Source organism: Hippopotamus amphibius, chromosome 15 (genome assembly GCF_030028045.1).
Source record: "Hippopotamus amphibius kiboko isolate mHipAmp2 chromosome 15, mHipAmp2.hap2, whole genome shotgun sequence".
Classification (NCBI taxonomy): Eukaryota; Metazoa; Chordata; class Mammalia; order Artiodactyla; family Hippopotamidae; genus Hippopotamus; species Hippopotamus amphibius.
This window is the reverse complement of record NC_080200.1, coordinates 23,517,346-23,545,255: the sequence shown is the minus strand read 5'-3', so window position 1 is coordinate 23,545,255 and position 27,910 is coordinate 23,517,346. Positions and strand designations below refer to the sequence as shown.

The window sequence follows — 27,910 nt, the reverse complement described above, 5'->3', positions numbered from 1 at the left end:
TTGCTTTTCAGAAGCTTCCTTTTATAGAAAACCTATCAATAACATAATATTACATATTATCACCCTAATTTTTCAATTGAGATGAAGAATAAACAGAGGGTGAACTTGGAGCAATTCAAAAGTTTTATAAGTGAGGCTGGTATTAGCAGGACAAATTTCTCTCTGATACTATACTTCTTGATGTTTGAGACTCATAATCCTTATCATACAATATTGATTATTAACCTACACAATTTTTTAGAACCCTATTCTATATGATATTATGTAAATGTTCACCAAAACAACAGACTCACATAATTTTTTTGTGGTAGATAACGCATTCATCATGGAACGGGAGAATCAGACCTTTAACTCCAAATTCATATTGCTGGGAATCTTTGATCACAGCCCCACCCACATCTTCCTCTTCTCTCTGGTCTTGGGCATCTCTGCAGTGGCCTTCATGGGAAACACCATCATGGTTCTCCATATCTACCTGGACACTCAACTCCACACCCCTATGTACTTCTTCCTCAGCCAACTCTCCCTTATGGACCTCATGCTCATCTCTACCACTGTCTCTAAGATGGCCTTCAACTACTTGTCTGGTAGCAAGTCCATTTCTATGGCAGGTTGTGCCACACAAATCTTGTTCTATACATCACTACTTAGCTGTGAATGCTTCCTCTTGGCAGTCATGGCTTTTGACCACTATGTTGCCATCTGCCACCCACTAAGATACACCCATCTCATGAGCCCCCAAATTTGTGGACTTCTGACTGCTTCTTCCTGGATCCTGGGCTCTACTGATGGGGTCATTGATGCTGTAGCTACATTTTCCTTCTCCTATTGTGGGTCCCGGGAAATAGCCCATTGCTTCTGTGATTTCCCTTTTCTGCTAATCATCTCATGCAGTGATACATCAACATTTGAAGAAGTTCTCTTCTACTGCTGTATAATAATGGTTGTTTTCCCTGTAGTAATCATCATTACCTCCTATGCTCGTGTGATTCTGGCTGTCATTCGCATGGGATCTGGAGCTGGTCACCGCAAACTTTTGCCACCTGTTCCTCCCACCTCATGGTGGTGGGTATGTACTATGGAGCAGTTTTGTTTATGTATATGCGACCTACATCTAATTGTTCCCCCACCCAGGACAGGATGGTGTCTATCTTCTACACCATCCTCACTCCCACACTGAATCCCCTCATCTACAGCCTCCAAAACAAGGAATTGGCCAGAGCATTCCTGAAGGTTTTCAGGAAGGGCAAGACTGGAGAGCAAGTTGTCTAATCACCTTTATGCTTTGCTTTCTTCTATGTTCTTCTCTATAATGCCCTTTTTTTCTCCCGAGGCTGAACAGAGATATGGAGACAGAGATTTTGGAGGAAGAGAGAGAGGGCTTTATTTTTTTTTGCCAGGCAGAAGGGAAGACACAGCAGGCTAGCACCTCAACAACTGTGCCACCACCTCCTCAAAGTCAGGGAAGATTTTATACATGGGGCTCTCAGTCTGGGTAAACGTTGAGTCCATGTGGTGAGGATCTTGCAGTCTTTTTTCCTTTGCATTGTTTCAAAACTGTCATAGCTTATATCAGGCTGCCAGGTAATTGGGGTCTGGCAGTCTGTTAATTGTCCATTTGCCTCCAGTTTATAGGCAGGACACCTTCTTTCTGAAATGCAAACAAAACAAAACAAAACAAAAACAAAAACTACAGGGGGGTTTTGTTACAATAGTCATATAGAATGCAGATGCTAAGTCATAATTAGGTTAGGGAGTGAGAGCCAGGATGTAACTCACACAGAGTTAAGGGTGATAGGTGCCCAGTGTAATTTATATAGTATCAGGGAGTTAGCTTTGTGGAGTAAAAATCTGGTTACTACAGATCAGTGACAACTAAAGTAAAACAAAGAATGATTAACTCTTTCAGGCCAGGTTATCTTTTTCCTCTAGCCTGTTCACTGTTCTTTGTTTTCCTTGCTCTCAAGAAGAAAAAAGAACAATTCCTTCTATTTGCATTGCAACAGTTTCCCCCACTACTAATTCATTCCCTGCATATCAGTGGAGAAACTCACTTCTATTTGTATTACAACAGTATCTATTTTCAGAAAAAACTGTTATGAGATTAATTCAAAAATAAAACAATTCAGCTTATATTTTTGTCTTCCATTTCTATATTTCTACTGCATTTCAGACTTCTACCTTCAGGTTTCTACTACACACACACACACACACACTTTATTTGGGGCTAATTAGCTAACACTTGAGTTCTACAATTTTACAGTTTATTTTTGGGCACATTATGATTCCCCAGGGGTAAGAGTAGAAAAGTGTCTATAGCAGTCTGGATTCAATCGAGAGTGAAATTATATCTCACAATAACTTTTAAGTGATACACTTAATATAATGAATTATAAATTATAATAGAAGAGTGCTATAAGGAAAACTATGTAAACCAAGAATCCCTTGACTTAATGCTTAGGGAGAGTACTCAAAGAAAGAAAAACTTGGAAAGGACACAGAACTCACTGGAGGATATATGGGTCAAGGCAGTGAAATTTGCTGGTTTAGCCAGGGCAGAGCTAGTGTGGAGTTTCAGAAGGAAATATAGGCAACTCTCCAATGTGTAGGTCAGGGAGCAGGTAGGCAGCAAATATTTGCCTGTGCATGCAGTGGGAGCCCAGGCAGTAGAGGGAGCAGAAGGCCTTCAGACCACAGGGACCACATAGCATGGGGTGGTCTTGCAGAAAGAAATATTATTTGATAAGCAACCATCAGAGTCACAGGTAGCCTCATGCACATCACACAAAGCTCTGTTTCCATGCCAACAGGGCTTCAGAAAGATTATGAATAGCCTGAGGTAGACAGTGGTCTGATCCCTGCCTGGAGTGGGATCTCCTAGACATTTTCACACCAGAACCTCTTTACCACAAATTGCAGGCAATGTATTTCTCCTCTAGCAGCCTATACTAAGAGATCTTAACATCATATTCATTTTAAGGGAGAAATGTTAAAGGAATTCTATGTTTTAATCAGAGTTTGCACTGAAAGACAAATCTGAGCTGAAAGACTATGTGTATAAAGTATGCTGCCTGCCATACCAACAAACAAAGGCTGTTGTGGCCATCAAGCCATCAGCCACTACAGCTGCCACCAGTGAGCCCTGAAGGAACTCAGGATGGAGACAAACAGTCTGCCTGCCATCAAGCTTCAGCCACTGCAGCAGCCCCCGATGGTGCACTCCAAGGGAATTCAGAATGGAAAAGAACAGGATACTGATCCTAGAAAGCTAAGGTGCATATCAAAGAAATTATTTTAATGAGCCCAGATTATTCCATCTTCTCAGAAATAGAAAAGCACTAAATTCATAAACTTGAGATGTCTGGTTTTCTTTAATTAATAGTAATCTTTTGATGTTTCCATTACCTGGTTTTTGTTGCAAAACTTCTATATAACCTGGCTCCTCCCTTACTTCTTGGAGCAGTCCCTCAGAGCTATCTGAGAGGCTGTCTTTCAGGCTTCAGTCCTCAGAAAGACCTTTGAATAAAACATAATTCTCAACTTTTAGGTTTTACATATTTTTCAATTAACAACAATAAATTGATAACTGACATAGTCTACTGCTTTGGCCACTCAGATTTCATAGCAAAACAACTCTATATCTCTATCTAAAAATAATCTATATTTCTTGCAAGTAGAGGGGTTCTTACTACTACCCAGAATGAGAAGACACACAGTCCCAAAAATCATTGTATACGTTTTGGGCTATATTAATTATTGGTCAAACTCCATCATGGTCTCACTGAATATTTCCTTCAGCTGAATACTAAACATCTCTTCTGTGATACATGACCTTTGGCGGGTAGTTATAGGGAACAGAAATATTTCACAATTTGTGCCCATTCTGAAAGGCCTACACACATACTTCTTCATCAAAATCCTTTGTCATCAATCTTCCAATTTAATTTCATTTAAGTTCTTGACCCATCAGCAAGACTCTTACCCACTGTTGTAGCAGAGAAGCTTATGCTGAAGTCTGATCCTGCTGTACAACCTTTCTTGCTTTGATCTCCAATTGAAATAGATAGTTTTACAAGTGACACTGCAGATGGTTCAGAGTAACACACTAAAACATGTTGCCTTCAAAATTTAAGAATCATGTCACTTTCTTTGTGGTAGATCATAATAGGTGAAACAATTTGTTTACCATCTTGGAAGGGATGTCTTGATATGTATTGGACCAGCATAAACTTCACTGTGGTGGTAAGTCCTTTTTTTTGGTGGGGTTATACTTCTTCATTTTATTTGAATCTATCTCATTAAATCATTTTAAAAACTAGCTACTTCCTGCTAAATCCTTATAAGGCCAACAAAGTAGTGAACAAAATTGATAGTTTGTAGAATACCAAGACAGTATTTTAGTGAACAATACCATGATAAAAAGCAAAATAAACAAACAAACAAAATACTAAGGTAAACCTGAGACAAAACTCTATGGGTATATTGCTGGCCCTGACAGGTAAAATAAGGTTGCTTCCAGTGTTATTTACATATTAATTTGGAGAAAAACATTTTTAATTTTTTTCCCCATACTATTCCAAATACCAAGAATTGTGCTAATTGGCTTCAGCAATTATAAAAGATCTGGGAAAACAGCTATACTTGGATTTAGCCCTTGATGAAGTTTATGACAGTCCACAGTCTTACCCCCAGACCCATTTGTCTTCTGCACAGGTCAAACTGATGAACTAAATGGGGATGTGATAGCTTTCACTACTTTGTCTTTTTCATGATTTTGATGATGTCCTTAAACTCTGGAAATACCTTGTGGATGCAGTCTTGCTCCTGTTTTACTATCTTGGCCAAGAGGGGAAGTCCCGAGGCCTTCCATTTTGTCCTTCCCACCATAATGCCTTCAACTTATGGGTCAAGTAGTGAATTTAGAAGTTATACCAGTTGTCAAGTCTGTGTATTCCAATTTCACATTCAGGACAACAACAAAAAGAGTGAATAACACAGTTGCACCATGAGTTAGACTTGAGTTACAATTCCACCTATCACCTAAACACCATAAATCCCTGCTTGGACTAGTCAGGCACTTGGTGTTACCAGAAATTAGAATCATGCAGGGCCAGTGGTTAAAAATACTCAAAAGTTAGGGGGACTTCCTTTTCCCTTATACATAGTCACTTTACTAATGGCCTCAGGCCACATTGGGGAATGCTTGAAATAAGATAGCAATATCTCTATACCAATCAATTTAGCCCCATCTGGTGTTATATTTTTATAAAGTTACAAAGTTGAGAATGGCTTATAAAATTACAAAATTGACACAATATATTTTTTTCTAAAATGAATTCTAGTAGTAGAGAAAAAAGCAGAAAAGAAGAAGATATAAAACAAAAACAAAATAAAATGACATAAAAAACAAAAAAAAATTTATCAGGGTAGAAGAAAGGCCCAAGTGGATGCTATATCAGGGTGTCTGCAAAGAAGGCTCTTAAAATTCTTCCCATCTGCATATAAACATGCTATTCCTTCATTAAGAGCTAGCTAGACTTTTTCACCCTTTTCTGAATCTTTTGACTAATAAAATGTGGCAAAAATACACCTGTGCCAGTTCCTGGCCTAAATCCTAGAATTTATGACATATTCCATATTCATTATTTTTAATATCTGCATCACCACATGAAGAAGTACTGATATCCATCTTATCATATAGCGTCTTATCATATAGAGTGAATTCTGACCAGTTCTCAATTGTTACAGCCATGCTATCAAATATGTCAGTCATTTGAGTGAATTCATCTTGAATCTTCCAACCCATTCTCTTGCTACAGACAATACCACATAAAAGACAAATAAAAATGACCCAGTGGAAACCTGGTTCTCAGAATCATGAGCAATAAAATGGTTAGATAAATTAAATAGAGAACATGCAGGATGACTACAAACAGACACACAAATGCAAGTACAAAAGCACATACCATAATGCATTATAAAAACATGTTGATATCTATAATTGTTTCAAACCAACATATTGTACACCTCATACTTACAGTGTTATGTCATTTATACCTCAATTAAAAAAAATGACACATTGATGAAAACAAAATCCTGAAGTACATTTTTATGGGAGTGGGGATGCTATAAGGAGAGATTGTCTTTTAAAGAAGAGAAAAATCCAAATTTAAATGAAACTTCCTATTTCCAATATCGGATGCAAAGAAAAATGTGTTAACATGTTCAGTTTCATGAGAAAATAACTTGGGTGTTAATAATATATCCATCTATATTTATAATACAATGTATTATGCATAATACATAGCATATATTATATCATATCATTATGAACATATGTCATAAAATATATTTATATAAATAAATTTGAAGCAAATGAATAGAATACATGTTTATAAATATATATATACATATATATATATTATATAGTTAGAGATAAATTTTAAATAAAGTAACATTCTATCATCCAAAAGGCAGAGAGAGGAAAACAATTTGAAACACAGGGAAAAATAACAACTAAATACCAAATGAAAATACAACTAAACAATCAAAAGCAAAGAAAGTAGAGTTACATAACACACACACACACACACACACACAAACACAATATCAGACCACAAAAAATTATAAATATAAATGTGAACAAAGTGACACATTAAAAGTTAGATTAAAAGATGAATTTAAAAAATCTATCTATATATATATTTAAGAGAAAGACATTTCAAATTTCAGAAAAATATTCTATTGTGCAAATGTTAACAAATAATTCAGACTTGATAATTTTAACATAATATGAAAAAAGTTAAATCAGAGGGCAATAAATCATCAGTGATAGATATTATATCATTGAAAAGTAATTACATATGCCAACTTAAAAAATTGCACAATGTGAAAGTTGCAAGATGAGTTTATTTGGGGTAAAATAAGGACTGAAGCCTGGGAAACAGCATCCCAGATAGCTCTGAGAAACTGTTCCAAAGAGGCAAGGGGAAAATCAATATATATGTATTCTTGGTAAAGGAGGAATACATGTAATCAAATATATTTTTTAGAGTGTTTCTGCTAGTCACAAGTAGCAGATATCACCATGCAGGGATCAGTGCTTTTCTAGACATGAGGAGATGCAAGGGTTGGGCTTATAAAATCAGCTCCTGAAAACATCTAACTATCTGAAGACCTGTTCTGCCCATTTTCCAAAGCACAGAGTGCCTCCTTTCTGATCTGTACCCTGAATTCCCTTCAGGGATGTTGAAGGTCAGCAGCTATAGCAGCACCAAGTGATTTAATTCTTGTACAGGCAGATGGCAAGCTCTAATTTATAGTTGACAGGGCCCCCTCATGGTCATAAATACAACCACGCTTTGGGAGACATTTCAGGACCATTTTGTTCCATGGTGCTAGGAAGGTTCATTCCTAGGTCTGATGAAGATCTCGCCAATAGGCCCCTCAATGTGCCAATAATGGGCTAGGTCTTTGTAACAAAAGTCAAAGATCTCTGGACCACCTGTATTCCTAATCTGTTATGGTCCAGGAAAAATTCCCTCTCATTTTATCTTCCCATATCCAGAGTTACACTATTACAATCATTGGTCACATACAGAACTATATATATATGATCAACTGCTTCAAGTAGCCTAGTCATCATTATTTTTGTTGGTGGTTCAGTCACACATTTGGTAATACAAGAAATAATAATCTTGTGAAACAGGCAAAATACAATAGAGCTAATAACATTAATAGTGTTGTAAGTAAATATTTAAGCCAAGAGCTTCCCACGCCAAACCAGTTTTTGAAGAGGTCAAGACTTGGGAATGGGTCACCTAATGCAGAAATCTGATTTTTCATATGCTTCATTAAATGTGTTACATTAGAGGATTCATCAAGTATGAAAACACAGCATTCAGTCTGAATTATGGCACAGGTGCCTCCCTGAGATATTGTAAGGGTATTGGGGACCATACAGGTTTATAGCACCACTTGTCTCATCATAGAAAGTTCAGAATTCAATAGGCTAATAGCCTAGTTACTATCATTTAAGGCCTGCTGAATGAATTTTGTTAAGGCTTTAATATGGCTAGATATGGCAAAAATAGCTGCTAATGGTCATACCAGCAGAATGCAGATCTCTTGACCCATCAGCTCATGCCAATGGTCTCTAATTTGTTACATATATGACCTTGAGTCCATGGGAATCCTAGGGTACATCTTACTACCCATCCCAGCAGAAGCCAAGGCCATAAATTAGTACTGCAAATCCAATGAGTTCCATTAGGTGCAACCCAGGGAAACTCTGGTCATCTGGCTCAGTCAGTTCCACATCAATCACTGTCTCTAAGGGTAATAACATGTAGGCATTGTTCATAAGGCACCCAGCCTAATTTCCTGATTTACTGGGCTGATCATCCTTAGTATTATTTAATCCTTCCCAAAGTAAAGGTGTTTTTAAATTTAAATGTTCATAGCCTGGTGTTGACCACATAAATGCATCCCATAATTGTGGGAAGTTTCCCTTTAATAGATGAGAGGTAACAGTTTTTGTTTGAGACTTAGCTGTCATTTTGCTTGAGCCTGGGTGATCTTAAAAGAAAATTTGAATTTATGGCCAGGGTCAGTGCAGGTATTAATTGGCCAGGCTAGGGGATCCCCTGAACAGGACTATATATTTTTTTCTCTTTCTCTAGAGTAAATTTCCTAAGGGCCATCCAATTAGAGCCTTGGAGGGGAGAAATCCACCAAGGCAACCCAAAAGTACTAGTCATAGGTAACTGGCCCCAAAACCAACAATTGGATTGATTTTTAAAATTAGCATAGGATTGTGCCCATGATAGAAAAACATTTGATTTATATGTAAAGGTCCAAGAAGTCAAGAAAACATTATAAGTGCTCATATGAGTCAGGTCCAGCATCTTGGGCTAGCTGTCTACTTCTGATGTTGGCTTCTTCTTGTCCTGATGTAAGTGTAGTTTCTCCTCTGATGTGTCCTTCCATCTATGTTGGAGATTGTCTTTAAATTATGTCCTTTTTAGTATGCATAATCCTCTGGTTGCAGGCTGTGGGACATCTGATTTTCATCCAAAGATAGATTACTGAGATAAACTTCAGGAACAAACTTAGAGTATCCTTTTAAAAACTCAATTGGACTTTACATTAATATAGCATAACAGCAAGGAACTATCCAGGGAGTGAATCTTAATAAATACCTCCATCAGCAAAACTGGCACTTAATATTCATTGAAACATTTATCTTTTCTATCTATTCTCTCCAGATATTGGAAACTCTTAAGTTCCCAGTAGCTTTATCAGATAAATTAGGAAGGCTACTTCAGACTCAAGTCCCTTTGTGGTTGCCAAAACTGTCAACAAAAAAATTGCACAACGTGAGTCGCAAGTTGAGTTTATTTGGGGCAAAGTGAGTGCTGCAGCCCTGGAAACAGCATCCCAGATAGCTCTGAGAAACTTTTCCAAGGAGGCAAGGGGAAAGGTTAGTATATATGTATTCTTGGTAAAGGAAGAGTACATGTAATCAAATACATTTTTTTGTAGGGGGTTTCTGCTAGTCATAAGTAGCAGATGTCACCATATAGGGATTTAGTGCTTCTCTAGATATGAGGAGATGCAAGGGTTGGGCTCATAAAATCAGCTCCTGAAAACATCTAACTATCTGAAGACTTAGTCTGTTCATTTTCCAAAGCACAGAGTGCCTCGTTCCCAATCTCCACCCTGAATTATCCACAGGGGATGTTTAAGGTCAGCAGCTACAGCAGCACCAAGTGATTTAATTCTTGTACAGGCAGATGGCAAGTTCCACTTTATAGCTGGCACATACAATGGGGAAACACCCCCTCCAAAATAATTATAATTAAAGAAAGACTACAATCATAAACATAAGAAATTAATGTTCATTTTAAAGGCAAAAATTAAGTATGATTCAAAAATACAAGGAAACATTGACAATTGCCCATTTAAACACAAGCTCTAGCATCTTTCTCATGTAAAAACAGGTAATATATGTTAAAATGCAATATATGTTTTAATAACAGATTGAAAAATAGTAATTACATAGAATTCACACAACAAAAATATAGAATAATTATTATTTTAAATTTTTGGAACATTCATGGAAGTTGTCCTCTTTTAGGCCAAATAATTTCACAAATATTAAAAATTTTTCTTACTGAGCTGCCATGATTATTGATAAAATATGTTATGAACCTAAAAATTAAGATATTATAAATGACAGTGATAATGAATAAGATAGATGATAGAGATAGAGAAACAGATAGATATGGATGATGAACTGATAGACAAACAGACATACTGGGTGACACCTGTGAATGGAGGGATAACAGGAAAAGCAGTTACACTACCTGCAAAAGAAAACCACATCAAGAGTGACCTCGATACCCATTGCCTTTGGTAGAGACTTAGGCAACACAGAGTGAGCACGGTGATTGGACAGGAAATACTCTTGTTCTTACCATTTTATTTCCTCTCTGTGCTGTTACTGACCAATATCACACCAGATGTCAAAGGGGAAAGGACTGCTGAGGGCTTCCAAAATGGGAAAGAGAGATGGAAAATATAAAGATTGGTTCTGGAAAATAAAATATAAAGATCCAACACAATATAAAAAGTTATTTTCTTAAAAGAGATGAGATTCATATTTGTCTGGAGATGGGGTGAAAGAGGGTTGGAAGAATGTTTTGGTGGTGTCTATCCATTAAGGAAAAGGCAGTTAACCTTTTCTATACAGTTTTGGAATATTGTTGTGAATACATTTGGGACAATTTGGTAATGCAGAACTTTAAGATTATTTTTGGAACTTAAGCATGGATACCAAGAAGTTTAACTATTGCTCACAATCTTTCTAACATATTTTCTTTATTGAGATATAACTGAAAAGAACATTAGGTGAACTTAATCTGTAGAGAGGGAGGATATGTTTTCATATACATTGTGAAACGTTTAATACCGTAAGGTTAGTTAATACATTTTTCACCTCAGACTGTTGTCATTGTTATGCTTAGAACATTAACGATCTACATGCATAGAGAGTTTCAAGCATATAATTGAGTGTTGGTAACTATAGTCCCCATGCTGCACATTAGATGCCCAAAACTTATTGACGTATCACTGAAAGTTTGTGTGCTTAGACTAACATCTCCTCATTTTCCCAATGATTAGCCCTCCCTAGCAACCACTATTTTACTCTCTGTTTCTATCAGTTCATGTTTTTATTTTTATTTATTTAAAAAAATGTTGAAGTATAGTTGGTGTACAATATTATAAAATTTACATGTGTAAAATAGAGTGATTCATGACTTTTAAAGATTATTCACCTTTTATAGTTATTATAAAATATTGGCTATATTTCCTGAGTTGTATAATATACCCTTGCATCTTATTTTACATATCATAGTTTAAACCTCTTAATCCTCTACTTCTATATTGCCCCTCCTCCCTACTTTCTCCCCACTGGAAACCACTAGTTTTTTTCAATATCTGTGAGTCTGTTTCTGGTTTGTTGTGTTTACATTTGCTGTATTTTTTTAGATTTCATATATAAGTGATATCATACAGTATTTGTCTTTCTCTGACTAATTTCACTTGGCATAATGCCCTCCAAGTCCATCCATGTTGCTGCATATGACAAGATTTTATTATTTTTTATTGTTGAGTAATATTCCATTGTATATGTGTGTATAATTGTTATATAATCTTTTTATTCTTTTATTTTATTCATTCATCTGTTGATGGGCACCTAAGTTTCTTCCATATCTTGGCAATTGTAAATAATGTTGCTATAAACATTGGGATACATGTATCTTTTCAAATTAATGTTTTTTTTTTTTTTGGGGGGGGGTATATACCCAAGAGTGGAATTGCTGGGTCATATACTAGTTCTATTTTGAGTTTTTCGAGGAACCTCCATGCTCTTTTAGTGGCTGCACCAACAGTGTTCAAGGGTACCTTTTTCTTCACATTCTTGCCAACATTTGTTATTTGTTTTTTTGTTGCTGTTGTTGTTTCTTTTTGATGATAGTCATTCTGAAAGTTATGAGGTTATATCTCATTGTGGTTTTGATTTGCCCTTCCCTGATGATTAGCAATGCTGAACATTTTTCTATTGGTTATCTACACTTCCTCTTTGGAAAACTGTCTTTTCAGTTCTGCTCATTTTTTAATGATGTTGTCTGCTTTATTGATGTTGAGTTGTTTGAGCTGTTTATATATGTTGGATATTAACCCCTTATCTGTCATATACTTTACAAATATTTTCTCCCATTCAAAAGGTTGCCTTTTTATCTTGTTGATGGTTTCCTTTGCTGAGCAAAACCTTTTAAGTTTAATTAGGTCTTATTGTTTATTTATACTTTTATTTCCATTGCTTTAGGAGACAGAAGCAAAAAACTATATTGCTACATTTTATGTAAAAGAATGTTCTTCCTATGTTTCTCTTTAGGAGTTTTATGATTTCCAGTCTTACATTTGGGTTTTTAATCCATTTTTAATCCATTTTTGTATATGGTGTTAGAGAATGTACTAATTTCATTCTTTTACATGTAGCTGTTCAGTTTTCCCAGTACCACTTATTGAAGAGACCTATATTTTCACCATTGTATATTATTGCTTCCTACATTGTAGATTAATTGGTAATAAGCATGTGGATATATTTCTGGGATCTTTATTCTGTTCCATGGATCTCTGTGTCTGTTTTGTGCCAGTACCAGACCCACACAATTTTTTTTTTTTTTTTGGATGAATGTGAAAGGGATTTTATTTTCTCATCTTTAAATGTCTATTAAAAAACTGAAGGAAAATCCAGGTACAAATGAATGAAATATGAAACAAAAGTGACAAATAGAAGCAAAAAAATTGTGCTGATCAAGCACACTGTTGTCAAAAGAAACTTCAGACCATATCAAAAACAATGTCGTTAAGCAGGAAGAAATTCATTTTTGGTAGAAGGAATGGATTATAATGAATAGGCTCTTCTACTGTTTGGTAAATCAACTAGTGAAGAGGAGTGAATCAGATAATCCATTGGAACATTTAAATTTTTGCTGAGTTGACAGAAACACTGGCATTGCTATAAATAACATGAAACTGATATACCAACATAACTGGAAGGAACTCTCAACAAATGAGTTTCTTTTTTAAAATTGGAGTATAATTGCTTTACACTATTTTGTTAGTTTCTGCTGTACAATGCAGTGAATCAGTTATATGTATACATATATCATTTCCCTCTTGGACCTCCCTCCCACACCCCTCATCCCATTCATCTAGGTCTTCACTGAGCAGCAAGCTGAGCTTCCTGTTCTTTATATCATGTTCTCACTAGCTATCTATTTTACACACAGTTGTGTATGTATGTCAACCATAATCTCCCAATTCGTCCCACCCTTCCCTTACCCCCATGTCCCCATGTCCATTCTCTACATCTACATCTCTAGTCCTGCCCAGCAAATAGGTTCATCTGTACCATTTTTCTAGATTCCACATATATGCATTAACATATGATATTTGGTTTTCTTTTTCTGGCATACTTCACTCTGTACGACAGTCTTTAAGTCCATCCACATCTCTACAAATGATCCAATTTCATTTGTTTTTATGGCTTAGTAATATTCCATTGTATATATGCACCACATCTTCTTTACCTATCCATCTCTCATTGGACATTTAGGTTATTTCCATGTCCTGGCTATTGTTAGCAGTGCTTTAATGAACATTGGGGTACATGTGTTTTTTTGAATTATGGTTTTCTCTATGCATATGCCCAGTAGTGGGATTACTGGTTCATATGGTAGTTCTATTTTTAGTTTTTTAAGGAACCTCCATACTCTTTTCCATAGTGCCTATACCAATTTACATTCCCACCAACTAAGCAAGAGGGCTCCCTTTACTCCACACCCTCTCTAGCATTTATTTTTTGTAGATTTTTTGATAATGGTCATTCTGACTGGTGTGAGGTGATACCTCATTGTAGCTTTGATTTGCATTTCTCTAATAATTAGTGATGTTGAGCAACTTTTCATGTGCCTCTTGGCCATCTGTATGTCTTCTTTGGTGAAATGTCTATTTAGGTCTTCCACCCATATTTTAATTGGAGTGTTTTTGTTTGTTTGTTTGTTTTATATTGAGCTCCATGAGCTGTTTGTATATTTTGGAGATTGATCCTTTTCTTTTGCTTCATTTGCAAATATTTTCTTCCATTCTTAGGATTGTCTTTTCATCTTATTTGTGGTTTCCTTTGTTGTGCAAATACTTTTAAGTTTAGGTCTTATTTGTTTATATTTGTTTTTATTTTCATTATTCTAGGAGGTGAGTCAAAAATATCTTGCTGTGATTTATGTCATAGAGTGTTCTGCCTGTTTTCCTCTAAGAGTTTTATAGTGTCTGGTCTTACATCTAGGTCCTTAATCCATTTTGTGCTTATTTTTGTGTACAGTGTTATATAGTGTTCTAATTTCATTCTTTTATGTGTAGCTGTTCAGTTTTTCCAGCACCATTTATTGAAGAGGCTGTCTGTAGCTTTGTAGTATAGTATGAAGTCAGGAACATGATTCCTCCAGCTCTGTTCTTCTTTCTCATGATTGTTTTGGTTATTTGGGGTCTTTTGTGAACATGTAATTTTAAAAATTATTTTTTCTAATTCTGTGAAAAGTGCCATTGGTATCTTGATATGGATCACATTGAATCTGTAGATTGCCTTGAGTAGTATGGTCATTTCAACAATATTCATTCTTACAACTCAAGTGCACTGTATAGCCCTATGTGGGGCTCTGAACTCTCTGTAGGAGGACCTCTGAAATACAATTATTCTCCACTTGTGGGTTCCCACCTATGGTTAAGAAATTTGATTATATCAGGATTCTGCCCCTCCTCCATCTCTCCTTGTGGTCCCTTTGTTACCGAGTCCAAGCTCACTTTGCCCACTACATAACAGGCCAATGAATCAGAGATGAGGTGTTGAGGCAAGGAATACAACTTTATTTGGAAAACCAGCAGACCAAGAAGATGGCAGGCTAGTGTCTGTCAAAAAAACATCTAATGAGGTCTGGATGCCAGTGCCTTTTATAGAATCATAGAGGGAGAGGCAGGGAAGAAGTAAAGTTAATCCTACAAAAGACCTATGGGAATAACCAGTCTTGGTGATGGGATATACTAATTTTAGCCATTCACACAGGTAGGCAGAGCCCATTGTCTGCCTGTTAGCTGAACAGAGGCACTTTAGTTTAACATTCAGGCAGAGGGGCAGTGTTCCCTGAGGCAGGCCATCATGTATGATTATAAAAACAAAAGCAGCAAAAAGCAAAGGTCAAAGTCAATGAAACAGATCCAACATGTGGTCTGATTTAGCACTTCCCAGTAACACCTTCTTTATGTTTTCAGTTTGATGAATGGAATATTTATAAATGGAATATTTCCTGCCATATCAATAAAGAGAGGATGTCACAGTCATCAAGGATTGCAGCCCTAGCTGAAAAGAATACCTTCCATCAGACTGTGAGTCACTCCTTGTAGTGAGCCCTGAGGAAACTCAGGATGAAAATACAGCCCCAGATAGCTAAGGTACATAATAAGGGAATGATTTCAGTGAGCCCAAAGCTTGCATCTTTCCATACATAGAAAAGCCCTAAATTCCTTAACTTGAGATATCTGGTTTCCTTTAATTAACAATAATCTCTTGATGTTCCTGACTACTTGTCCTTTGTTTCAAAACCCCTATATATCCTGGCTCCTCCCCTTGCTTCCTTGGAGCAGTTTCTCAGAGCTATCTGAGATTCTGCCTCCCAGTCTGCAGTCCTCATTTTGCCCCAAATAAAACTTAACTCACAACTCTCACATTGCACATATGTATTTTTTAAGTCAACAAGTTGTAGAAGACTTTTCTGATAGGTCATGATTTTTCTCATTAATAGCTGTTCTGCAGATAGTTATGATTTTAATGTGCTCATGGGAAAAGTTGAACTCATAGCCTTTCTACTCTGTGATTTAAGCTGTTCTGAATTCATGTTTTTAGATTCCACATAAAACTGGCATCATATAATATTTGTCTCTCTCTGTATAACTTATTTCACTTAGCAATGCACTCACAGTCCATTCATGTCACAAATATCAGGATTTCCTTCATTTTTATGACTGAATAATATGCCATTGTTTATATATATACACCAGTTTTATCAATTTATTAAACAATGAAGAATTAGATTGTTTCCATATATTGGCTTTTGTGAATAATTCTAGTAAATTATAATAAAAGTGATTCTTAGGCCCATAGATGGCATTCCCCAGGCTTTCTCTGTAGTTGGATGGATCCATTTATTTTAGTTCAAACTAAATTGATGTGAGCAGCAGTATCATTGTCTCTTCCAGTCCAATGTTGTCAAGAGAGCCTGTCAAAAGCTGCCTTTGCATCATTAGCTGGCTGGAGAGAATACTATGGAGAACTCTGAGGTACAGCAGCTCAGAGCTTCTACAGTAAATGCTTACCTTATAAAATAAGGGAATTGTAAGTTGGAGCCATTTTTCAGAAAACTGTCCCTGTCAGTAATTATAGATGCATGGAACTGTTTTAGACCCTATTATTTCTCATTGGTAATTTTTGCTGTTTATGTGGTATTATAGCATTGCTCAAAATACTGTAGCTGGCAAGCAGATAGTTTTTTTGGTTAGTGGATTGGTTGTGTTTTATTGTTTGTCTTTTTTGATTTGTTTTATTTTATTTTGGTTTTGTTGTTGTTGTTTTTTTTTTTTTGTTTTGCTTCCATCACTTGTTAACTAGATACAATCAATCCAGATTTTATATCAATAAACAGGGCAATGAGTTGTTTTTGTGTTAAATGACCTTCTTAAATAGACACCTTGCAAAGAGACTAATGTATATTAAGCCGTGTCAGATGTACTTTTTCATTAAGATTATTTTCACTATACCCTTGTGAAAATTTCCCCTGAACTTTGCTTTTTTATGATGAATGGGAAGATTAAATATTTGAAAAATAGTAAAAAAAATCTATATTATATTTTTTGAGTTATTCTTATTAAAGTTTTCCTTTCCTACTCTTAGCCCTTTATATGTCATGGCCAGCTAAATGATACTTCATATGATATCCTCAATCCAGTGAAGAAGAATATTGTGGATTCAGCACAAATTTTTAACATTAAGTTAAAATCTGTTTTACTTGTTTATATAACATTAACACAAATGGAGCATGTGTGAATAGATGAAATAACAAATTTTCAGATATAAATTAACTATCTAAGAATGAAAAGTAGGCTACTCTTCTTCCTTAATTCCTCCTTATAACTGAAAAATTGTCATTTCTGATATCAAAATGGAGTATACCAGTAGTATAAAACTCACATACTTTTTAAACATTTCTAAAGATGTATGAAAGACACATGCATGTGTGCACACACACATACAGAATGATTTGATTTATTTTAGAGTGAAACTTTAAATCTTCCTTCCAGAAGACTGTGGGCACTAGAGACATTGCTCTTAAAGGGCACACACAAAATCTCACAAGATCCAGAACAGCAGCAGTCATTTGAAAGGTACCTGGGTCACACCCGCTTGATGATATTGCAGACAGCCTACTCCCAGAGAGGCAGGAGGAAACCAAAGCTCTCTCTGGGGACAAAAACACTGGTGACAGCTATATTTGGGAGCTTATTCTATCACAAGGACACTTGTACTGGCAAGCACCATTTTGGAATTCTCCCTCTACTTTATCAACACTAGGACCCAGCCCCAACACTAATACAAATTTTACAAATGTGAATCAGCATTAATAAATAGGTAATTAGGTAGACATATTTTCTATGACAGAAACTGATTATAAGAATGTCCTTCAAAATTTGTTTTGCAATGAGAATATGTTCATTCTGCTTCATTACTCAAGTACACCAGAGACTTTAGTTTTAAAACTATATATAATTCTAGCTCACCTAGATTAAAAATTTAACTATTTGAACCTATGTATTTTATGTAACATAGATTTAAGGAAACATTTCTAAGTATAAATTGGATAAAGCATAGAAAAAGCACATACCTGGGTATAAAATATTATTGAAGAGTAGTTGTAAATTTTAGCATTGTTTTCAAGATTATCAGCATCATTTACATTAATCTATCTTATTATTTACTTCAATTGCAGGATAATAAAATTTCAAATTGTTTTCATATACTACATGTATTTGATTCTCACAAAATCTCTGCAAGTTTGTTTTCAGGTGTTATTACTCTTTTACTGGAAACATTGATGTATACAGGAAGTTAAAAAAACAAATAAATAAAATGCAGAAGTTAAAAGTATAAGCCACTTCAATTTCACATAGCTTGTGTTTAAAAACAACAACAACAACAACAAACACGAATAACTATAGCAAAACATATTTTTAGTTATCTGGATTATTTCTAGAAGTTCTTCAAATGCATAGATGGGTTATAATAGCCCTTTTTACCTTTATTATATATTCCATTTTATATTTTCATATAAAATCTAGGCAAGTAATTTCTAGGTTTTGATTAAAAGTAGTGGATTTATGTAGAGTAAAACAGCAAATAGGAAGTAGCATAAGGGTTACCATGGTACTATGTATCCACTCTTCATTCATGATAAATATGATAATAAACATGAAATAAGAAAGGCTGTCCTCCACAATCCCTATTGAGCATTAGGATCCTTAAGTGTTAGGTTTATTCTTCAGGTATCACTTGGACACATCCAAAGCGTACTGCAAAATGATTAGGCACTATCTCTTCCAAGACCCTCATCTCACTTCCTATTCAAAAAGCACATTTATGAATTAGCCTCAAAACCACTTTCTTTTGTCCATTTTATACTTTATAATATCTACTGAACAGAACTGTAAAAAAGTGCAGCCACTTGCTTGACCTCAAACTTCATTTAAAATCTTGTTTCTTAACTTAAAGCTTACATAGATCTCATCAAATATTTCCTAAGCTAATTACCTTAAATCTGAAATGCTTTTAATCCAAACAGTAACCAACACTACCAAAAAGGGTTAGTGCAATTGAATCAGTACCCACATGATTACACACGGTACTTGCACAGAAAGGTCTCTACTCCCAAGAACTATAATTTCTGATACCTATGCTGCTTTAAAGCATTCTCTACTTGGCTGCAAACTTTCCCAAGTCCGGAGGATACAGCACAGGCTATGGATACAAGGTATCCTTCCTTCTTTAAAGAATACAGTTTATTCTCCAACTTCCTTTTGTTTCTATAAATATCCTAGTTTGATTTAAGTGAAATAAATTCTTATACTTGACATAGTATTTTAATTCTTATAAAATTTTATTATATATGTCTCAAAGAACATAATAATTTCAATTATATTTCAAAATATGATACACTTGAGGGTAAGCCCATGTATTTTTCATCATGTGTCCAGAACAGTAGTTCACAGATAATATCAGCAGTTGCCTTCATATCAATTTTACTATGTTTTACTGTCATTTCACAATCAATCAATAACAATCAAATCAATTATCAGAATTGTAATAATAACATGTTTAAGGTTTAAAAAGAGCTACATGACTTAAAAGTGTGAATAAGTGTTTTGAGCAATTCATCTTTTTTTAATTTTAAGGATTATATTTTATTATAAATTATTTATATTTCTTGTCTAAGTCTACCTCAATCAAACTTTTCCTTTTGGAGTTCCCTTGCTAATGAGATGCCTGTATGTATTCATTGTTTATTATAAACAGAAGTACTTAATTCTGAATAAACTTCTCTTAAGCCCTTGCTGAAAAGACCCTCTACTTCTATGGTGAATAAAATTAAAATCAGGATTAGTACCTTTTATTATTTTTGCACTTTCGCAAACTCACAGATTTGATTAACTGATAGTAGTCTAACCACCGCAATATAAACAAAATCATTTTCTGAGTAAATGTCTTTGAAAAATGACCCAAATAAATGTACATAGATAGAAAATATTCTATCTTTAAAATTGACATTTAAAAATCTCCAAGGAATTTTAGGAGCAACAATATTTCTAAACCTTCAATTTAGTCTATTGCTTGTTTTTTGTTTATTTTTAATTTTTATTTTGTTTTTTTAATTCACTTAAGGATTTTCAGTGAGACTTAGAATGCAGGTTAAGAACCTAATAGTCCAGGCTGCACATATGTCAACATTGGGGAAGGAGTTATAAATTATTTAGAAGTTTTCAAAAGTAGGTTAATGGTCAATTCAATATTTATTCAGATTCTTCCAATATTATTATGTCTCTAAAAGTTTTTAGATTATATATTTAATATATTTTAGCTCAGTAATTGCACAGTAATAATATGTCTGTGTATAGAATTTATTTCCCAGTTTTGCTTACATTAGCCAAAAAAAATAATACGTTAAAAGGAATGTGGTTAGTTTAAACATAGAGGAAGAAATTCTTAAAATATTATACATATGGGAGTTATCTTTAATTGATTTTAACTATTATATATTTTCAATTAGTTTTATTCTGTTGGAAAAACCCATTAAATTATAACAATTTTCAATTGTTAAAGTAATAATAAAAATGATTATAATACTTTGGTGCAATGATATTTAGAAAATATTCAATTATATAATTTTATTGCAGATAATATCTGCAATATTCATATGTTTTTTAGTGTACAGTAAGTGAATTAACTACACCTTTTACTTGGAAAGGGGTAATATGGGTCCAGTTTAAATTTTTTAAATGATATTAAATATATTTGATTTTTGCATTACAATAATTCTCATTGAAGACTTCTTTATGTTTAATTTATTTTGAGTTCTTTGGGTTTCATGGATCTAAATGTTGATTTTCCTCTTCAGCTTTGGGAAATTTGTTTTTGTTTCTGTGTGTTTCTGTTTCATTTTTTGTCATTATTTCTTTAAATAAGCTTTCTCCCCCCTTTCTCTTTCTCTGCTCTTTCTGGGGTTCCCATAATACATACATTGGTTGCTTATAAAATTGTACAATTTCTGTAAGCTCATTAAACTCATTTTTATTCTATTTTCTTTTTGTTCTTCTGACTTGGTAATTTCAAATAATCTGACTTTGAGCTCACTCATTGTTTCATTAGTTTGATCAAGCCTGCTGCTCAGTCTTTATTGATTTTTTTGTCATTTCAGTCACTGCATCTTCAGTTCTAAACTTTCAGTTTTGTCCTTTGACATAGTTTCAACCTTTGTTGAACTCATTTTTGTCCAAATATTGCTTTTATGCTTTGTTTTGTATTGTTTTATTTTCTGTGTTCTCTTTTAGCTCACTAAGCTTCTTTAAGATAAATATTCTAATATTCCATTGTATATATGTACCATGTCTTTATCCATTCATCTAACATTGGACATTTAGGTTGTTTCCATGTCTGGGTTATTGTAAATACTGCTGTAATGATCATTGGGGTACATGTGTATTTTTGAATTATGGTTTTCTCCATATATATGCCCAGTAGTGGGAATGCTGGGTCATATGGTAGTTCTATTTTTAGTTTTTTAAGGGACCTCCATACTGTTCTCCACAGTGGCTATACTGATTTACATCCCCACCAAAAGTGTAGGGGGGTTCTCTTTTCTCCAGGCCCTCTTGAGCTCTTACTGTTTGTAGATTCTTTAATGATGGCCATTCTGATTGATGTAAACTGATACCTCATTGTAGTTTTGCTTTTATTTTTCTAATAATTAGTGATGTTAAGCATATTTTTATGTGCTTTTTTTTTTTTAACCATCTGTATGTCTTTTTTGGAGAAATGTCTATTTAGATCTTCTGCCTAGTTTTGATTGGGTTGTTTGTATTTTGATATTGAGCTCCATGTGTTGTTTGTATATTTTGGAGATTAATCCCTTGTCTATTGCTTCATTTGCAAATATTTTCTCCCATTCTGTGAGTTGTCTTTTTATATATATATACATGATTTCCTTTGCTGTGCAAAACCTTTTAAGTTTCATTAGGTCCCATATTTTTAATTTTGTTTTTAGTTTCATTACTCTAGAAGGTGGATTGAAAAAGATCTTGCTGCAATTTATGTGAAGAAATATTCTGCCAATGTTTTCCTCTAAGAGTTTTATAGTATTCTGTTTTGCATTTAGGTCTTTAATCCATTTTGAGTTTATTTTTTTGTTAAGGAGTCTTTTAATTTCATTTTTTCCCAACACCACTTATTAAAGCAGCTGTCTTCTCCTTTGTATATTCTTGCATCCTTTGTCATAGATTAGGTGACAGTAGGTGTTTAGGTTTATATTTAGACTTTCTATCCTTTTCCATTGATCTATATTTCTCTTTTTTGTGCCAGTACAATATTGTTTTGATGACTGTATTATTGTCTGAGGTCAGGGAGTGTGATTTCTCCAGCTCTGTTTTTCTTTTTCAAGATTGCTTTGGCTATTTGTGGTCTTTTGTATTTCCATGCAAATTGTAAAATTTTTGTTCTAGTTCTGTGAAAAATACCCTTGGTAATTTGATAGAGATTGCATTGAATCTGTAGATTGCTTTGGGTAGTATAGTCATTTTCACAATATTGATTCTTCCAATCCAAGGCCATGGCATATCTGTTTGTGTCATCTTTTATTTATTTCATCAGTATCTTATAGTTTTCTAAGTATAGGTATTTTGTCTCCTTAGGTAGATTTATTCACAGATATTTTATTATTTTTGATGCGATAGTGTAATGCCATTTGCAGCAACATAGATGGACCTAGAAATTGTCATACTGAGTGAAGTAAGTTAGACACAGAAAGATAAATATTATTTTATTATCACTTATATGTGGAATCTAAAAATGTCTACAAATAAACTCATCTATGAAACAGAAATAGAGTTACAGATGTAGAAAATAAACTTATGGTTACTGGGGGTAAGGAAGGGATAAATTGGATTGACAAATACACACTGCTATATGTAAAATAGGTAAGTAATAAGGACCTACTGTACAGCAAAGGGAACTCTTCTCAGTACTCTGTAACGACTTATATGGGAAAAGAATATAAAAAAGAGTGTATATATATATATATATATATATATATATATGTATGTATATATATATATATATATAATGTATAACAGATTCACTTTGTTTTACACCTGAAATTAATACAACATGTAAATCAACTATACATCAACAATTTTTGTAAAAAAGGTAAATATTCTGAATTCTCTGTCAGGCAGTGTTTTTAATCTCCATGTCTTTGGAGTCAATTGTTTTTGTTTCATTTTGTCCTTTGGTATTGTAGTGTTCCTTTGACCTTCATAGAACATGTAGTCAGGGATAAGTGTTTGCTTATTTGAGAAAATAGTCACTATTTCCAGTTTTTATTAGGTTATAATTGACAGGAAAAGCCTTTCACTAGTAAGCCCAGCCAGAAATTTTGAGGAGGCCAGCAGGCAGGTACCAAGGAAAGATTTGCTCAGTTTCAATGGTTGAATAGGTTTGATATTTACTTAAAATATATGCTTGCTTTATGTTCCCCCCCCCCCATGGGAGAACTCTAAAGAGTAAATCTTTTTCTTCCCTGTGCTTCATGGTATTGTGGAAGGAATGATCAGGTAGTGTAAAACTGCCCTTCCTACCCACTTCAATATTTATTTTACCATTTCTGTGCTGCACTTGAGTGCCATAATCCCTTATCTTGAATCCAGAGCTCTTGTGTAGATATTTTTGTGCATGGGTGGTTATTTACATCCATGTTTCCATGAAGGCTTGAGGCTATATTCTTCTATTCTACCAAATTTTCTCACAAGATAACCATGTTTGAACAGGTCAATGTAGCTCTATATTGAGTCAGAGTGGTACTGTAATATTTCCTCAAAGCCCACATGCCCCAGCAAACCCAGGAAATACATAGATTCTCAAACTCCCTGTACTCCTCTAGAAAGCGCTGAAAACAGAAAACAGGTGGGTATTGATTGCCACACACCTCCCCAGGAGACACCATGAAATTAAGCTGTCACAGAGCAATAGCACTTGGTTTATTCTAAGAGAAGAAAATAAGTATGGAAGTTAAATAAAATACTGAGCACTTTATTATTTTTTATTTTTGAATTTCTGTGTTTAGCCCAGTTGAATTATTCATAAAATCGCATCAATGAATAATCACATTTACTTATTTTAAAAATAAAGCCAAGTCCTCAAAAAACTGAAGCCTCATTCTGTGTACCCAAAATCCAAAATTCAGGTGACAAACATGTTTATAAAAATTCTTGAAAATATCCATGAAATTGTAAAAGAATATATATTCCTATACTAGTTTAACAGAGGATGGATATTTCTAACCTTTATGGATTAACATATATAGCATGAGATATGTTTTGAAAATGAGTCCTTCTTCCTCCACAAATTATCATCTAAATTATATGCAATCACACTCAAAATCCCACATTTTTGGTGGAAAATTTTGCAAGCTAATTTTAATAATTATGTAAAAATACAATCATTAATCAAGACATATTTTGATATGCAAATATTTTGAAGACTATAACTAATCAATAAAGAAAATCTATAAATATGAAGAAGAAAATAGCAAGCCACTGATAGTTAACAGTTGGGGGTCTATATGTATATCCAATCGTCATTTTGTACATCTTTAAACCTGGGGGAAAAGTTAAATAAAGCATTCCAATGACCTTCAACTTTCACTCTGGGTTACTTCCAAAGACATTCTTCCATAGAGTCTCCAAAATGCATGTTCAGAAACATTTATAGCAGCAGCATTTGTAATAATTAAACAGTACACTATTCACTTATGTCCTTTAACAAAAATGAGTAAGTAAATAAAGGATAGCTACTAAATGGAGTATTCATTAGCAACGTAAATTAATCATCTACAATTGCAGAAATAAATATTAACAGATACAATGTTAGGGAAAAGAAGTCAGACACAAACAGGCACATGATACTCACCTAAAAAAAATGAGTGGCATAATGGATCTATGCTACCACATGTTGTAAAAATGCCTACTTTTGGGGTGATAGAGAATGAAAGAGAGCACAGGGCTGACTTGAAATACTGGTGCTGTATACTCCACAATTAAGGTGCCAGTTGCAATTGTTTAAATTTCTGAAAATCTATCAAGTATTTGTATGTCATATTTCAATAGCAGTTTTTTTTAAGGGAAAATGGTTAACAATCTGATAGTAAAAAAGCTGACAGTAAAAAAACTGACTACAATATGGTGATGACATGTTTTATTATTAAGAATATTAGGATATAGGGCAACAGAGAGGACAGATCCAGCTTCTTTATGTAAATGACACTTGATTTCAAACAAGAATAGAGAGAAATGTGTATTATTCAGTCAAAGAATTTTATATGAGGTTAGTGGATCAATTACTGAAGATATAGACAATTGCGTACCTGATAAAATTGTGACTTGCCACAATTTACTCAGAGAACTTCCTTCAACTTAGCATGAAAGGAATATAAAACTTTAGGTAGGATGATCCTTCAGATGTGGGGATTCACTAGCTGAAAGGGGACAACTGCTAAACATACTAAAGAAAGTAACATTATCAATATGTATTTTGATTAGCTAACTCCAAGAATTTCAAGCCAGTCTGGATTTAATAGAGATAGAAGAGAAAAGAGACATGTAGTAACACAATCACATCCAGATTCTCCTGTATTGTAAGACTAAATGATAATGGCAGTTGCAATCCTCCTCAGAAAGGTATCATTTCAGCAAATTTGAAAGCTGAGGAATCATTGAGATGTCAGAGAGTGAGGGATTATCCTGTAATTTTGTCACAATTATGTTCATCACTGAATTGTAAAGATGGCCTCTCTATGCAGCTCTGCATCATTTTAGATCACCAGGCTCCAGAGGTGATACCAAACAGAATCCTGTGGGGGTCCTAGACACAAAAGCTTTCCTGTATCCCCCATTTCTTTAACTACAGGAAATAGGCTTCATTCAGCCTCCATGATCTTCTGTGAGTTCCAAAAGGCAGGTTCAAACAGTTTTTAATTAAGGAAGTGAGGGGATGTGAGATGGAGGAACAGTCAGGAGAAATAATATTACAGCCTTGGGACAGGGTCTGTTTTCCCATCAAGGGAGAGGCACAACTGTATCTTTGAGCTACTTTACAGATATTCAAACCCCAACCAGGTGGAAGAAGTTAATGGTTAATGATGGTATGCTGGCCACAGCACACAGACCCCAGGTTGGTTGAAACCAGAAGGTTTATGATACTGACTCCCATTTATCTCACCACAAATTGATCAGAAAAATATTCACTAGCTGATAAAGCCTTCTTTGAAGCATTACTATAAAATTTCTCACTACCCTCTCCAGTTTGGGACACAGAGTTTTGAGGACATTAGCCTGCTGTAGTCTCCTTTTCCTGGCAAAGCAAAATGCTACTTTTTTCTACTTCATCGAAAACTCCATCTCCAAGAATTAATTCAGTGTTGAGGTACAAAGACCACATTTAGTTTCAGAGGCACAACTGCTTTTCTTCTTCTCCTTCTTCCTCTTCCTCTTCTTCTTCCTCTTCCTCTCCCTCTTCTTCCTCTCCTTCCCCTCTCCCCTCCTTTCCTCCCCCTTCTTCCTCTTCCTCTTCATCCTCCTCTTCTTCTTCTCCTTCTCCTCCTCCTCCTCTTCCTCCTCCTCCTCCTTCTTCTTCTTCTATTCCTCGTCCTCGTCCTCATCCTCCTCCTCCTCCTCCTCCTCCTCCTCCTTCTTCTTCTCCTTCTTCCTCTTCCTCTTCTTCTTCCTCTTCCTCTCCCTCTTCTTCCTCTCCTTCCCCTCTCCCCTCCTTTCCTCCCCCTTCTTCCTCTTCCTCTTCGTCCTCCTCTTCTTCTTCTCCTTCTCCTCCTCCTCCTCCTCCTCCTCCTCCTCCTCCTCCTCCTCCTCCTCCTCCTCCTCCTCCTCCTCCTCCCTCCTCCTCCTCCTTCTTCTTCTTCTTCTTCTTCTTCTTCTTCTTCTTCTTCTTCTTCTTCTTCTTCTTCTTCTTCTTCTTCTTCTCTCTCTTCATTTCTGTGTCTATTATTTGCCATTTTTCATTGTATCTACAGAGTCATAAAATTTCTTCGTGGACTAATCAAGAGTAAAGAACAAATCACTTTTACTTTTCCACCTCTCATGTCTATTTCTTCTGACATTGTGCCTTAAATGATCTTCTCACATATGCCTATAAGTCGCTGATAATAACCCAAGTCCAGAGATAAATGAGGGTCCACAGGACTCCTGGTTATGCAGAAAGTCTAGAACCCATATATAATTATTTCTTTTATGTGAACACTCCTTTGACATTTCTTAAAGAGCAAACCTTTCAATCTATTGTAGAAACCAAATGCTCACTTCCCTGCCTGAGTTACCACTTGGCCAAGATATATGCCTATATTATCCATTCAATTCTTTATTGGCAGGGTTTAACCTGGGAGTTAGTCAGTCAATGAACTGGGTTAAGGACAAAACCTCTAAAGGAAAATGAATAAAATATAAGTAAATTTAAGAAGTTTCTGGAGGAGCCTATAACATTTCTGAAGGAGTTTCTGATGCTAAAATTATCACCCAGAGGGGCAATAGTAGGATCTTCACAAGACTCATTCTTAGGCTCATATTGAACATTCCTCATGATTACAAAGTCTTCAGACATAATTCACCTACATTTCTGGTGATTTTATAAGTCTTTCGATTATTTTTGTATTATTTTATTAGTTTAAATATGACTAAATTTACTTCTCTTTTCTAGTTTAGGGCTCTAGCTTATCTTATTAGGTGCAAAATCCCATTTTGATTCAGTTGGGAAAGCTTGCTAGAAAATACCCTTATAAAGAGGGGGTCAGAATATTGAGCAGGTCAATAATTACAGGGATTGGGGAAGAGAGATATTAAAAATATTAAATATAAAACATTAAATTTTTAATTATATTTTGGTTTTTTACAATGAAAGAACAAA

General features: G+C 34.7%; 1 pseudogene; it reads left to right on the top strand.

Annotated features, from left to right (window-relative positions):
* The first annotated feature begins 325 nt into the window (after positions 1 to 325).
* Positions 326 to 21,297, top strand: LOC130836381 (olfactory receptor 2M3-like; annotated as a pseudogene).
* The last annotated feature ends 6,613 nt before the right edge of the window (positions 21,298 to 27,910 follow it).